Source organism: Rhipicephalus microplus, chromosome 2 (assembly GCF_043290135.1).
Source record: "Rhipicephalus microplus isolate Deutch F79 chromosome 2, USDA_Rmic, whole genome shotgun sequence".
Taxonomy (NCBI): Eukaryota; Metazoa; Arthropoda; class Arachnida; order Ixodida; family Ixodidae; genus Rhipicephalus; species Rhipicephalus microplus.
Genome location: NC_134701.1, coordinates 6164619 through 6176533, shown reverse-complemented (window position 1 = coordinate 6176533; position 11915 = coordinate 6164619). Strand labels below are relative to the sequence as shown.

The following is an 11915-nucleotide window of genomic DNA, read 5'->3' as shown; positions in this document are numbered from 1 at the left end:
CACCATCAGAACATATCTTCAAAGCTATCAGCCCAAAGAAAAAAAAGCGCCGCACCACCACCGGGTGGGCTCGTACCTTCAACCTTTCGGTTAACAGCCGATCGCGCTAGCCAATTGCGCCACGGAGACAGTCGTGCTCCACTCTCACCACCATCAGAACATATCTTCAAAGCTATCAGCCCAAAGAAAAAAAAGCGCCGCACCACCACCAGGTGGGCCCGAACCTCCAACCTTTCGGTTAACAGCCGATAGCGCTAGCCAATTGCGCCACGGAGACAGTCGTGCTCCACTCTTACCACCATCAGAACACATCTTCAAAGCTATCAGCCCAAAGAAAAAAAGCAATACACCACTCCCGCGGGACTCGAACCTCCAACCTTTCAGTTGACAGCCGATCGCATAGCCAATTGCGCCATGGAGACAGTCGTGCTCCACTCTCACCACCGTCAGAACATTTCTTCAGAGCTATCAGCCAAAAGGAAAAAAAATCGCCGCACCACCACCGGGTGGGCTCCAACTTCCAACCTCTCGGTTAACAGCCGATCGCGCTAGCCAATTGCGCCACGGAGACAGTCGTGCTCCACTCTCACCACCATCAGAACATATCTTCAAAGCTATCAGCCCAAAGAAAAAAAAGCGCCGCACCTCCACCGGGTAGGCTCGTACCTCCAACCTTTCGGTTAACAGCCGATCGCGCTAGCCAATTGCGCCACGGAGACAGTCCTGCTCCACACTCACCACCATCAGAACATATTTTCAAAGCTATCAGCCCAAAATAAAAAAAGAAACACACAACTCCCGGGAGGGCTCGAACCTCCAACCTTTCGGTTAACCGCCGATCGCGCTAGCCAATTGCGCCACAGAGACAGTCGTGCTCCACTCTCACCACCATCATTACATATCTTCATAGCTATCAGCCCAAAATAAAAAAAGCAACACAACACTCCCGGCAGGGCTCGAACCTCAAACCTTTCAGTTAACAGCCGATCGAATAGCCAATTGCGCCATGGAGACAGTCGTGCTCCACTCTCACCACCATCAGAACATATCTTCAAAGCTATCAGCCCAAAGAAAAAAAAGCGCCGCACCACCACCGGGTGGGCTCGTACCTCCAACCTTTCGGTTAACAGCCGATCGCGCTAGCCAATTGCGCCACGGAGACAGTCGTGCTCCACTCTCACCACCAGCAGAACATATCTACAAAGCTATCAGCCCAAAATAAAAAAAGCAACACACCACTCCCGGGAGGGCTCGTACCTCCAACCTTTCGGTTAACAGCCGATCGCGTTAGCCGATTGCGCCACGGAGACAGTCGTGCTCCACTCTCACCACCATCAGAACATATCTTCAAAGCTATCAGCCCAAAGAAAAAAAAGCGCCGCACCTCCACCGGGTAGGCTCGTACCTCCAACCTTTCGGTTTACAGCCGATCGCGCTAGCCAATTGCGCCACGGAGACAGTCCTGCTCCACACTCACCACCATCAGAACATAGTTTCAAAGCTATCAGCCCAAAATAAAAAAAGCAACACACCACTCCCGGGAGGGCTCAAACCTCCAACCTTTCGGTTAACAGCCGATCGCGCTAGCCAATTGCGCCACGGAGACAGACGTGCTCCACTCTCACCACCATCAGAACATTTCTTCAAAGCTATCAGCCCAAAGAAAAAAAAGCGCCGCACCACCACCGGGTGGACTCGTACCTCCAAATTTCGGTTAACAGCCGATCGCGCTAGCCAAGTGCGCCACGGAGACAGTCCTGCTCCACTCTCACCACCATGAGAACATATCTTCAAAACTATAAGCCCAAAGAAAAAAAAGCAACACACCACTCCCGGGAGGGCTCAAACCTCCAACCTTTCGGTTAACAGCCGATCGCGCTAGCCTATTGCGCCACGGGGACAGTCGTGCTCCACTCTCACCACCGTCAGAACATTTCTTCAGAGCTATCAGTCCAAAGAAAAAAAAAGTGCCGGACCACCACCGTGTGGGCTCGTACCTCCAACCTTTCGGTTAACAGCCAATCGCGCTAGCAAATTGCGCCACGGAGACAGTCGTGCTCCACTCTCACCACCATCAGAACAAATCTTCTAAGCTATCAGCCCAAAAAAAAGCAACAAACCACTCCCGAGAGGGCTGGAACCTCCAACTTTTCAGTTAACAGCCGATCGCATAGCCACTTGCGCCATGAAGACAGCCATGCTCCACTCACCGTCAGAACATTTCTTCAGAGCTATCAGTCCAAAGAAAAAAAAAGTGCCGGACCACCACCGTGTGGGCTCGTACCTCCAACCTTTCGGTTAACAGCCAATCGCGCTAGCAAATTGCGCCACGGAGACAGTCCTGCTCCACTCTCACCACCATCAAAACATATCTTCAAAGCTATCAGCCTCAAAAAAAAAAGCAACACACCACTCCCGGGAGGGCTCGAACCTCCAACCTTCCGGTTAACAGCCTTTCGCATAGCCAATTGCGCCACGGAGACAGTCGTGCTCCACTCTCACCACCGTCAGAACATTTCTTCAGAGCTATCAGTCCAAAGAAAAAAAAAGTGCCGGACCACCACCGTGTGGGCTCGTACCTCCAACCTTTCGGTTAACAGCCAATCGCGCTAGCAAATTGCGCCACGGAGACAGTCGTGCTCCACTCTCACCACCATCAGAACAAATCTTCTAAGCTATCAGCCCCAAAAAAAGCAACAAACCACTCCCGAGAGGGCTGGAACCTCCAACTTTTCAGTTAACAGCCGATCGCATAGCCACTTGCGCCATGAAGACAGCCGTGATCCACTCTCACCACTGTCTGAACATTTTTTCAGAGCTATCAGCCTAAAGGAAAAAAATCACCGCACCACCACCGGGTGGGCTCGAACCTCCAACCTCTCGGTTAACAGTCGATCGCGCTAGCCAATTGCACCACAGAGACAGTCGTGCTCCACTCTCACCACCATCAGGACATATCTTCAAAGCTATCAGTCCAAAGAAAAAAAAAGCGCCGCAACTCCACCGGGTGGGCTCGTACCTCCAACCTTTCGGTTAACAGCCGATCGAGCTAGCCAATTGCGTCACGGAGACAGTCCTGCTCCACACTCACCTACATCAAATGATATTTTCAAAGCTATCAGCAAAAAATAAAAAAGAACACACCACTCCCGGGAGGGCTCGAACCTCCAACTTTTCGGTTAACAGCCGACCGCGCTAGCCAATTGCGCCACGGAGACAGACGTGCTCAACTCTCACCACCATCAGAACATTTGTTCAAAGCTATCAGCCCAAAGAAAAAAAAGCGCCGCACCACTCCCGGAAGGGCTCGAACCTCAAACCTTTCAGTTAACAGCCGATCGAATAGCCAATTGTGCCATGGAGACAGTCGTGCTCCACTCTCACCACCATCAGAACATATCTTCAAAGCTATCAGCCCAAAATAAAAAAAGCAACACACCACTCCCGGGAGGGCTCGTACCTCCAACCTTTTGGTTAACAGCCGATCGCGCTAGCCAATTGCGCCACGGAGACAGTCCTGCTCAACTCTCACCACCATCATTACATATCTTCAAAGCTATCAGCCCAAAATAAAAAAAGCAACACACCACTCCCGGGAGGGCTCGAACCTCCAACCTTTCGGTTAACAGCCGATCGCGCTAGCCAATAGCGCCACGGAGACAGTCGTGCTCCACTCTCAACACCATCAGAACATATCTTCAAAGCTATCAGCCCAAAGAAAAAAAAGCGCCGCACCACCACCGGGTGGGCTCGTACCTCCAACTTTTCGGTTAACAGCCGATCGCGCTACCCAATTGCGCCACGGAGACAGTCGCGCGCCACTCTCACCACCATCAGAACATATCTTCAAAGCTATCAGCCCAAAATAAAAAAAGCAACACACCACTCCCGGGAGGGCTCGTACCTCCAACCTTTTGGTTAACAGCCGATCGCGCTAGCCAATTGCGCCACGGAGACAGTCCTGCTCAACTCTCACCACCATCATTACATATCTTCAAAGCTATCAGCCCAAAATAAAAAAAGCAACACACCACTCCCGGGAGGGCTCGAACCTCCAACCTTTCGGTTAACAGCCGATCGCGCTAGCCAATTGCGCCACGGAGACAGTCGTGCTCCACTCTCACCACCATCAGAACATATCTTCAAAGCTATCAGCCCAAAATAAAAAAAGCAACACACCACTCCCGTGAGGGCTCGTACCTCCAACCTTTCGGTTAACAGCCGATCGCGTTAGCCGATTGCGCCACGGAGACAGTCGTGCTCCACTCTCACCACCATCAGAACATATCTTCAAAGCTATCAGCCCAAAGAAAAAAAAGCGCCGCACCTCCACCGGGTAGGCTCGTACCTCCAACCTTTCGGTTTACAGCCGATCGCGCTAGCCAATTGCGCCACGGAGACAGTCCTGCTCCACACTCACCACCATCAGAACATAGTTTCAAAGCTATCAGCCCAAAATAAAAAAAGCAACACACCACTCCCGGGAGGGCTCAAACCTCCAACCTTTCGGTTAACAGCCGATCGCGCTAGCCAATTGCCCCACGGAGACAGACGTGCTCCACTCTCACCACCATCAGAACATTTCTTCAAAGCTATCAGCCCAAAGAAAAAAAAAGCGCCGCACCACCACCGGGTGGACTCGTACCTCCAAATTTCGGTTAACAGCCGATCGCGCTAGTCAATTGCGCCACGGAGACAGTCCTGCTCCACTCTCACCACCATGAGAACATATCTTCAAAACTATAAGCCCAAAGAAAAAAAAGCAACACACCACTCCCGGGAGGGCTCAAACCTCCAACCTTTCGGTTAACAGCCGATCGCGCTAGCCTATTGCGCCACGGGGACAGTCGTGCTCCACTCTCACCACCATCAGAACATATCTTCAAAGCTATCAGCCCAAAGAAAAGAAAGCGCCGCACCAGCACCGGGTGGGCTCGTACCTCCAACCTTTCGGTTAACAGCCGATCGCGCTAGCCAATTGCTTCACGGAGACAGTCCTGCTCCACACTCACCACCATCAGAACATATTTTCAAAGCTATCAGCCCAAAGAAAAAAAAGCAACACACCACTCCCGGGAGGGCTCGTACCTCCAACCTTTTAGTTAACAGCCGATCGCGCTAGCCAAATGCGCCACGGAGACAGCCGTGCTCCACTCTCACCACCGTCAGAACATTTCTTCAGAGCTATGAGCCCAAAGAAAAAAAGCGCCGCACCACCACCGGGTGGGCTCGTACCTCCAACCTTTCGGTTAACAGCCGATCGCGCTAGCCTATTGCGCCACGGAGACAGTCCTGCTCCACTCTCACCACCATCAAAACATATCTTCAAAGCTATCAGCCTCAAAAAAAAGCAACACACCATTCCCGGGAGGGCTCGAACCTCCAACCTTCCGGTTACCAGCCTTTCGCATAGCCAATTGCGCCACGGAGACAGTCGTGCTCCACTCTCACCACCGCCAGAACATTTCTTCAGAGCTATCAGTCCAAAGAAAAAAAAAGTGCCGGACCACCACCGTGTGGGCTCGTACCTCCAACCTTTCGGTTAACAGCCAATCGCGCTAGCAAATTGCGCCACGGAGACAGTCGTGCTCCACTCTCACCACCATCAGAACAAATCTTCTAAGCTATCAGCCCAAAAAAAAGCAACAAACCACTCCCGAGAGGGCTGGAACCTCCAACTTTTCAGTTAACAGCCGATCGCATAGCCACTTGCGCCATGAAGACAGCCATGCTCCACTCTCACCACCGTCAGAACATTTCTTCAGAGCTATCAGTCCAAAGAAAAAAAAAGTGCCGGACCACCACCGTGTGGGCTCGTACCTCCAACCTTTCGGTTAACAGCCAATCGCGCTAGCAAATTGCGCCACGGAGACAGTCCTGCTCCACTCTCACCACCATCAAAACATATCTTCAAAGCTATCAGCCTCAAAAAAAAAGCAACACACCACTCCCGGGAGGGCTCGAACATCCAACCTTCCGGTTAACAGCCTTTCGCATAGCCAATTGCGCCACGGAGACAGTCGTGCTCCACTCTCACCACCGTCAGAACATTTCTTCAGAGCTATCAGTCCAAAGAAAAAAAAAGTGCCGGACCACCACCGTGTGGGCTCGTACCTCCAACCTTTCGGTTAACAGCCAATCGCGCTAGCAAATTGCGCCACGGAGACAGTCGTGCTCCACTCTCACCACCATCAGAACAAATCTTCTAAGCTATCAGCCCCAAAAAAAAGCAACAAACCACTCCCGAGAGGGCTGGAACCTCCAACTTTTCAGTTAACAGCCGATCGCATAGCCACTTGCGCCATGAAGACAGCCGTGCTCCACTCTCACCACTGTCTGAACATTTTTTCAGAGCTATCAGCCTAAAGGAAAAAAATCGCCGCACCACCACCGGGAGGGCTCGAACCTCCAACCTCTCGGTTAACAGTCGATCGCGCTAGCCAATTGCGCCACAGAGACAGTCGTGCTCCACTCTCACCACCATCAGGACATATCTTCAAAGCTATCAGTCCAAAGAAAAAAAAGCGCCGCACCTCCACCGGGTGGGCTCGTACCTCCAACCTTTCGGTTAACAGCCGATCGAGCTAGCCAATTGCGTCACGGAGACAGTCCTGCTCCACACTCACCTACATCAAAAGATATTTTCAAAGCTATCAGCAAAAAATAAAAAAGCAACACACCATTCCCGGGAGGGCTCGAACCTCCAACCTTTCGGTTAACAGCCGACCGCGCTAGCCAATTGCGCCACGGAGACAGACGTGCTCAACTCTCACCACCATCAGAACATTTGTTCAAAGCTATCAGCCCAAAGAAAAGAAAGCGCCGCACCACTCCCGGAAGGGCTCGAACCTCAAACCTTTCAGTTAACAGCCGATCGAATAGCCAATTGTGCCATGGAGACAGTCGTGCTCCACTCTCACCACCATCAGAACATATCTTCAAAGCTATCAGCCCAAAGAAAAAAAGCGCCGCACCACCACCGGGTGGGCTCGTACCTCCAACCTTTCGGTTAACAGCCGATCGCGCTAGCCAATTGCGCCACGGAGACAGTCGCGCTCCACTCTCACCACCATCAGAACATATCTTCAAAGCTATCAGCCCAAAATAAAAAAAGCAACACACCACTCCCGGGAGGGCTCGTACCTCCAACCTTTTGGTTAACAGCCGATCGCGCTAGCCAATTGCGCCACGGAGACAGTCCTGCTCAACTCTCACCACCATCATTACATATCTTCAAAGCTATCAGCCCAAAATAAAAAAAGCAACACACCACTCCCGGGAGGGCTCGAACCTCCAACCTTTCGGTTAACAGCCGATCGCGCTAGCCAATAGCGCCACGGAGACAGTCGTGCTCCACTCTCAACACCATCAGAACATATCTTCAAAGCTATCAGCCCAAAGAAAAAAAAGCGCCGCACCACCACCGGGTGGGCTCGTACCTCCAACCTTTCGGTTAACAGCCGATCGCGCTACCCAATTGCGCCACGGAGACAGTCGCGCTCCACTCTCACCACCATCAGAACATATCTTCAAAGCTATCAGCCCAAAATAAAAAAAGCAACACACCACTCCCGGGAGGGCTCGTACCTCCAACCTTTTGGTTAACAGCCGATCGCGCTAGCCAATTGCGCCACGGAGACAGTCCTGCTCAACTCTCACCACCATCATTACATATCTTCAAAGCTATCAGCCCAAAATAAAAAAAGCAACACACCACTCCCGGGAGGGCTAGAACCTCCAACCTTTCGGTTAACAGCCGATCGCGCTAGCCAATTGCGCCACGGAGACAGTCGTGCTCCACTCTCACCACCATCAGAACATATCTTCAAAGCTATCAGCCCAAAATAAAAAAAGCAACACACCACTCCCGGGAGGGCTCGTACCTCCAACCTTTCGGTTAACAGCCGATCGCGTTAGCCGATTGCGCCACGGAGACAGTCGTGCTCCACTCTCACCACCATCAGAACATATCTTCAAAGCTATCAGCCCAAAGAAAAAAAAGCGCCGCACCTCCACCGGGTAGGCTCGTACCTCCAACCTTTCGGTTTACAGCCGATCGCGCTAGCCAATTGCGCCACGGAGACAGTCCTGCTCCACACTCACCACCATCAGAACATAGTTTCAAAGCTATCAGCCCAAAATAAAAAAAGCAACACACCACTCCCGGGAGGGCTCTAACCTCCAACCTTTCGGTTAACAGCCGATCGCGCTAGCCAATTGCGCCACGGAGACAGACGTGCTCCACTCTCACCACCATCAGAACATTTCTTCAAAGCTATCAGCCCAAAGAAAAAAAAGCGCCGCACCACCACCGGGTGGACTCGTACCTCCAAATTTCGGTTAACAGCCGATCGCGCTAGTCAATTGCGCCACGGAGACAGTCCTGCTCCACTCTCACCACCATGAGAACATATCTTCAAAACTATAAGCCCAAAGAAAAAAAAGCAGCACACCACTCCCGGGAGGGCTCAAACCTCCAACCTTTCGGTTAACAGCCGATCGCGCTAGCCTATTGCGCCACGGGGACAGTCGTGCTCCACTCTCACCACCATCAGAACATATCTTCAAAGCTATCAGCCCAAAGAAAAGAAAGCGCCGCACCAGCACCGGGTGGGCTCGTACCTCCAACCTTTCGGTTAACAGCCGATCGCGCTAGCCAATTGCTTCACGGAGACAGTCCTGCTCCACACTCACCACCATCAGAACATATTTTCAAAGCTATCAGCCCAAAGAAAAAAAAGCAACACACCACTCCCGGGAGGGCTCGTACCTCCAACCTTTTAGTTAACAGCCGATCGCGCTAGCCAAATGCGCCACGGAGACAGCCGTGCTCCACTCTCACCACCGTCAGAACATTTCTTCAGAGCTATGAGCCCAAAGAAAAAAAGCGCCGCACCACCACCGGGTGGGCTCGTACCTCCAACCTTTCGGTTAACAGCCGATCGCGCTAGCCTATTGCGCCACGGAGACAGTCCTGCTCCACTCTCACCACCATCAAAACATATCTTCAAAGCTATCAGCCTCAAAAAAAAAGCAACACACCATTCCCGGGAGGGCTCGAACCTCCAACCTTCCGGTTACCAGCCTTTCGCATAGCCAATTGCGCCACGGAGACAGTCGTGCTCCACTCTCACCACCGTCAGAACATTTCTTCAGAGCTATCAGTCCAAAGAAAAAAAAAGTGCCGGACCACCACCGTGTGGGCTCGTACCTCCAACCTTTCGGTTAACAGCCAATCGCGCTACCCAATTGCGCCACGGAGACAGTCGCGCTCCACTCTCACCACCATCAGAACATATCTTCAAAGCTATCAGCCCAAAATAAAAAAAGCAACACACCACTCCCGGGAGGGCTCGTACCTCCAACCTTTTGGTTAACAGCCGATCGCGCTAGCCAATTGCGCCACGGAGACAGTCCTGCTCAACTCTCACCACCATCATTACATATCTTCAAAGCTATCAGCCCAAAATAAAAAAAGCAACACACCACTCCCGGGAGGGCTCGAACCTCCAACCTTTCGGTTAACAGCCGATCGCGCTAGCCAATTGCGCCACGGAGACAGTCGTGCTCCACTCTCACCACCATCAGAACATATCTTCAAAGCTATCAGCCCAAAATAAAAAAAGCAACACACCACTCCCGGGAGGGCTCGTACCTCCAACCTTTCGGTTAACAGCCGATCGCGTTAGCCGATTGCGCCACGGAGACAGTCGTGCTCCACTCTCACCACCATCAGAACATATCTTCAAAGCTATCAGCCCAAAGAAAAAAAAGCGCCGCACCTCCACCGGGTAGGCTCGTACCTCCAACCTTTCGGTTTACAGCCGATCGCGCTAGCCAATTGCGCCACGGAGACAGTCCTGCTCCACACTCACCACCATCAGAACATAGTTTCAAAGCTATCAGCCCAAAATAAAAAAAGCAACACACCACTCCCGGGAGGGCTCAAACCTCCAACCTTTCGGTTAACAGCCGATCGCGCTAGCCAATTGCGCCACGGAGAAAGACGTGCTCCACTCTCACCACCATCAGAACATTTCTTCAAAGCTATCAGCCCAAAGAAAAAAAAGCGCCGCACCACCACCGGGTGGACTCGTACCTCCAAATTTCGGTTAACAGCCGATCGCGCTAGTCAATTGCGCCACGGAGACAGTCCTGCTCCACTCTCACCACCATGAGAACATATCTTCAAAACTATAAGCCCAAAGAAAAAAAAGCAACACACCACTCCCGGGAGGGCTCAAACCTCCAACCTTTCGGTTAACAGCCGATCGCGCTAGCCTATTGCGCCACGGGGACAGTCGTGCTCCACTCTCACCACCATCAGAACATATCTTCAAAGCTATCAGCCCAAAGAAAAGAAAGCGCCGCACCAGCACCGGGTGGGCTCGTACCTCCAACCTTTCGGTTAACAGCCGATCGCGCTAGCCAATTGCTTCACGGAGACAGTCCTGCTCCACTCTCACCACCATCAAAACATATCTTCAAAGCTATCAGCCTCAAAAAAAAAGCAACACACCATTCCCGGGAGGGCTCGAACCTCCAACCTTCCGGTTACCAGCCTTTCGCATAGCCAATTGCGCCACGGAGACAGTCGTGCTCCACTCTCACCACCGTCAGAACATTTCTTCAGAGCTATCAGTCCAAAGAAAAAAAAAGTGCCGGACCACCACCGTGTGGGCTCGTACCTCCAACCTTTCGGTTAACAGCCAATCGCGCTAGCAAATTGCGCCACGGAGACAGTCGTGCTCCACTCTCACCACCATCAGAACAAATCTTCTAAGCTATCAGCCCAAAAAAAAGCAACAAACCACTCCCGAGAGGGCTGGAACCTCCAACTTTTCAGTTAACAGCCGATCGCATAGCCACTTGCGCCATGAAGACAGCCATGCTCCACTCTCACCACCGTCAGAACATTTCTTCAGAGCTATCAGTCCAAAGAAAAAAAAAGTGCCGGACCACCACCGTGTGGGCTCGTACCTCTAACCTTTCGGTTAACAGCCAATCGCGCTAGCAAATTGCGCCATGGAGACAGTCCTGCTCCACTCTCACCACCATCAAAACATATCTTCAAAGCTATCAGCCTCAAAAAAAAGCAACACACCACTCCCGGGAGGGCTCGAACATCCAACCTTCCGGTTAACAGCCTTTCGCATAGCCAATTGCGCCACGGAGACAGTCGTGCTCCACTCTCACCACCGTCAGAACATTTCTTCAGAGCTATCAGTCCAAAGAAAAAAAAAGTGCCGGACCACCACCGTGTGGGCTCGTACCTCCAACCTTTCGGTTAACAGCCAATCGCGCTAGCAAATTGCGCCACGGAGACAGTCGTGCTCCACTCTCACCACCATCAGAACAAATCTTCTAAGCTATCAGCCCCAAAAAAAAGCAACAAACCACTCCCGAGAGGGCTGGAACCTCCAACTTTTCAGTTAACAGCCGATCGCATAGCCACTTGCGCCATGAAGACAGCCGTGCTCCACTCTCACCACTGTCTGAACATTTTTTCAGAGCTATCAGCCTAAAGGAAAAAACTCGCCGCACCACCACTGGGTGGGCTCGAACCTCCAACCTCTCGGTTAACAGTCGATCGCGCTAGCCAATTGCGCCACAGAGACAGTCGTGCTCCACTCTCACCACCATCAGGACATATCTTCAAAGCTATCAGTCCAAAGAAAAAAAAGCGCCGCACCTCCACCGGGTGGGCTCGTACCTCCAACCTTTCGGTTAACAGCCGATCGAGCTAGCCAATTTCGTCACGGAGACAGTCCTGCTCCACACTCACCTACATCAAAAGATATTTTCAAAGCTATCAGCAAAAAATAAAAAAGCAACACACCACTCCCGGGAGGGCTCGAACCTCCAACCTTTCGGTTAACAGCCGACCGCGCTAGCCAATTGCGCCACGGAGACAG

The 11915-nt window shown here is 51.9% G+C and overlaps 1 non-coding gene across 1 annotated transcript; it reads right to left on the bottom strand.

The window, feature by feature from the left end:
• Nucleotides 1-6680: 6680 nt before the first annotated feature.
• TRNAN-GUU (transfer RNA asparagine (anticodon GUU)) lies at nucleotides 6681-6754 on the bottom strand. The gene has a single exon. It is a non-coding gene; the product is annotated as a tRNA-Asn (tRNA).
• Nucleotides 6755-11915: the final 5161 nt, after the last annotated feature.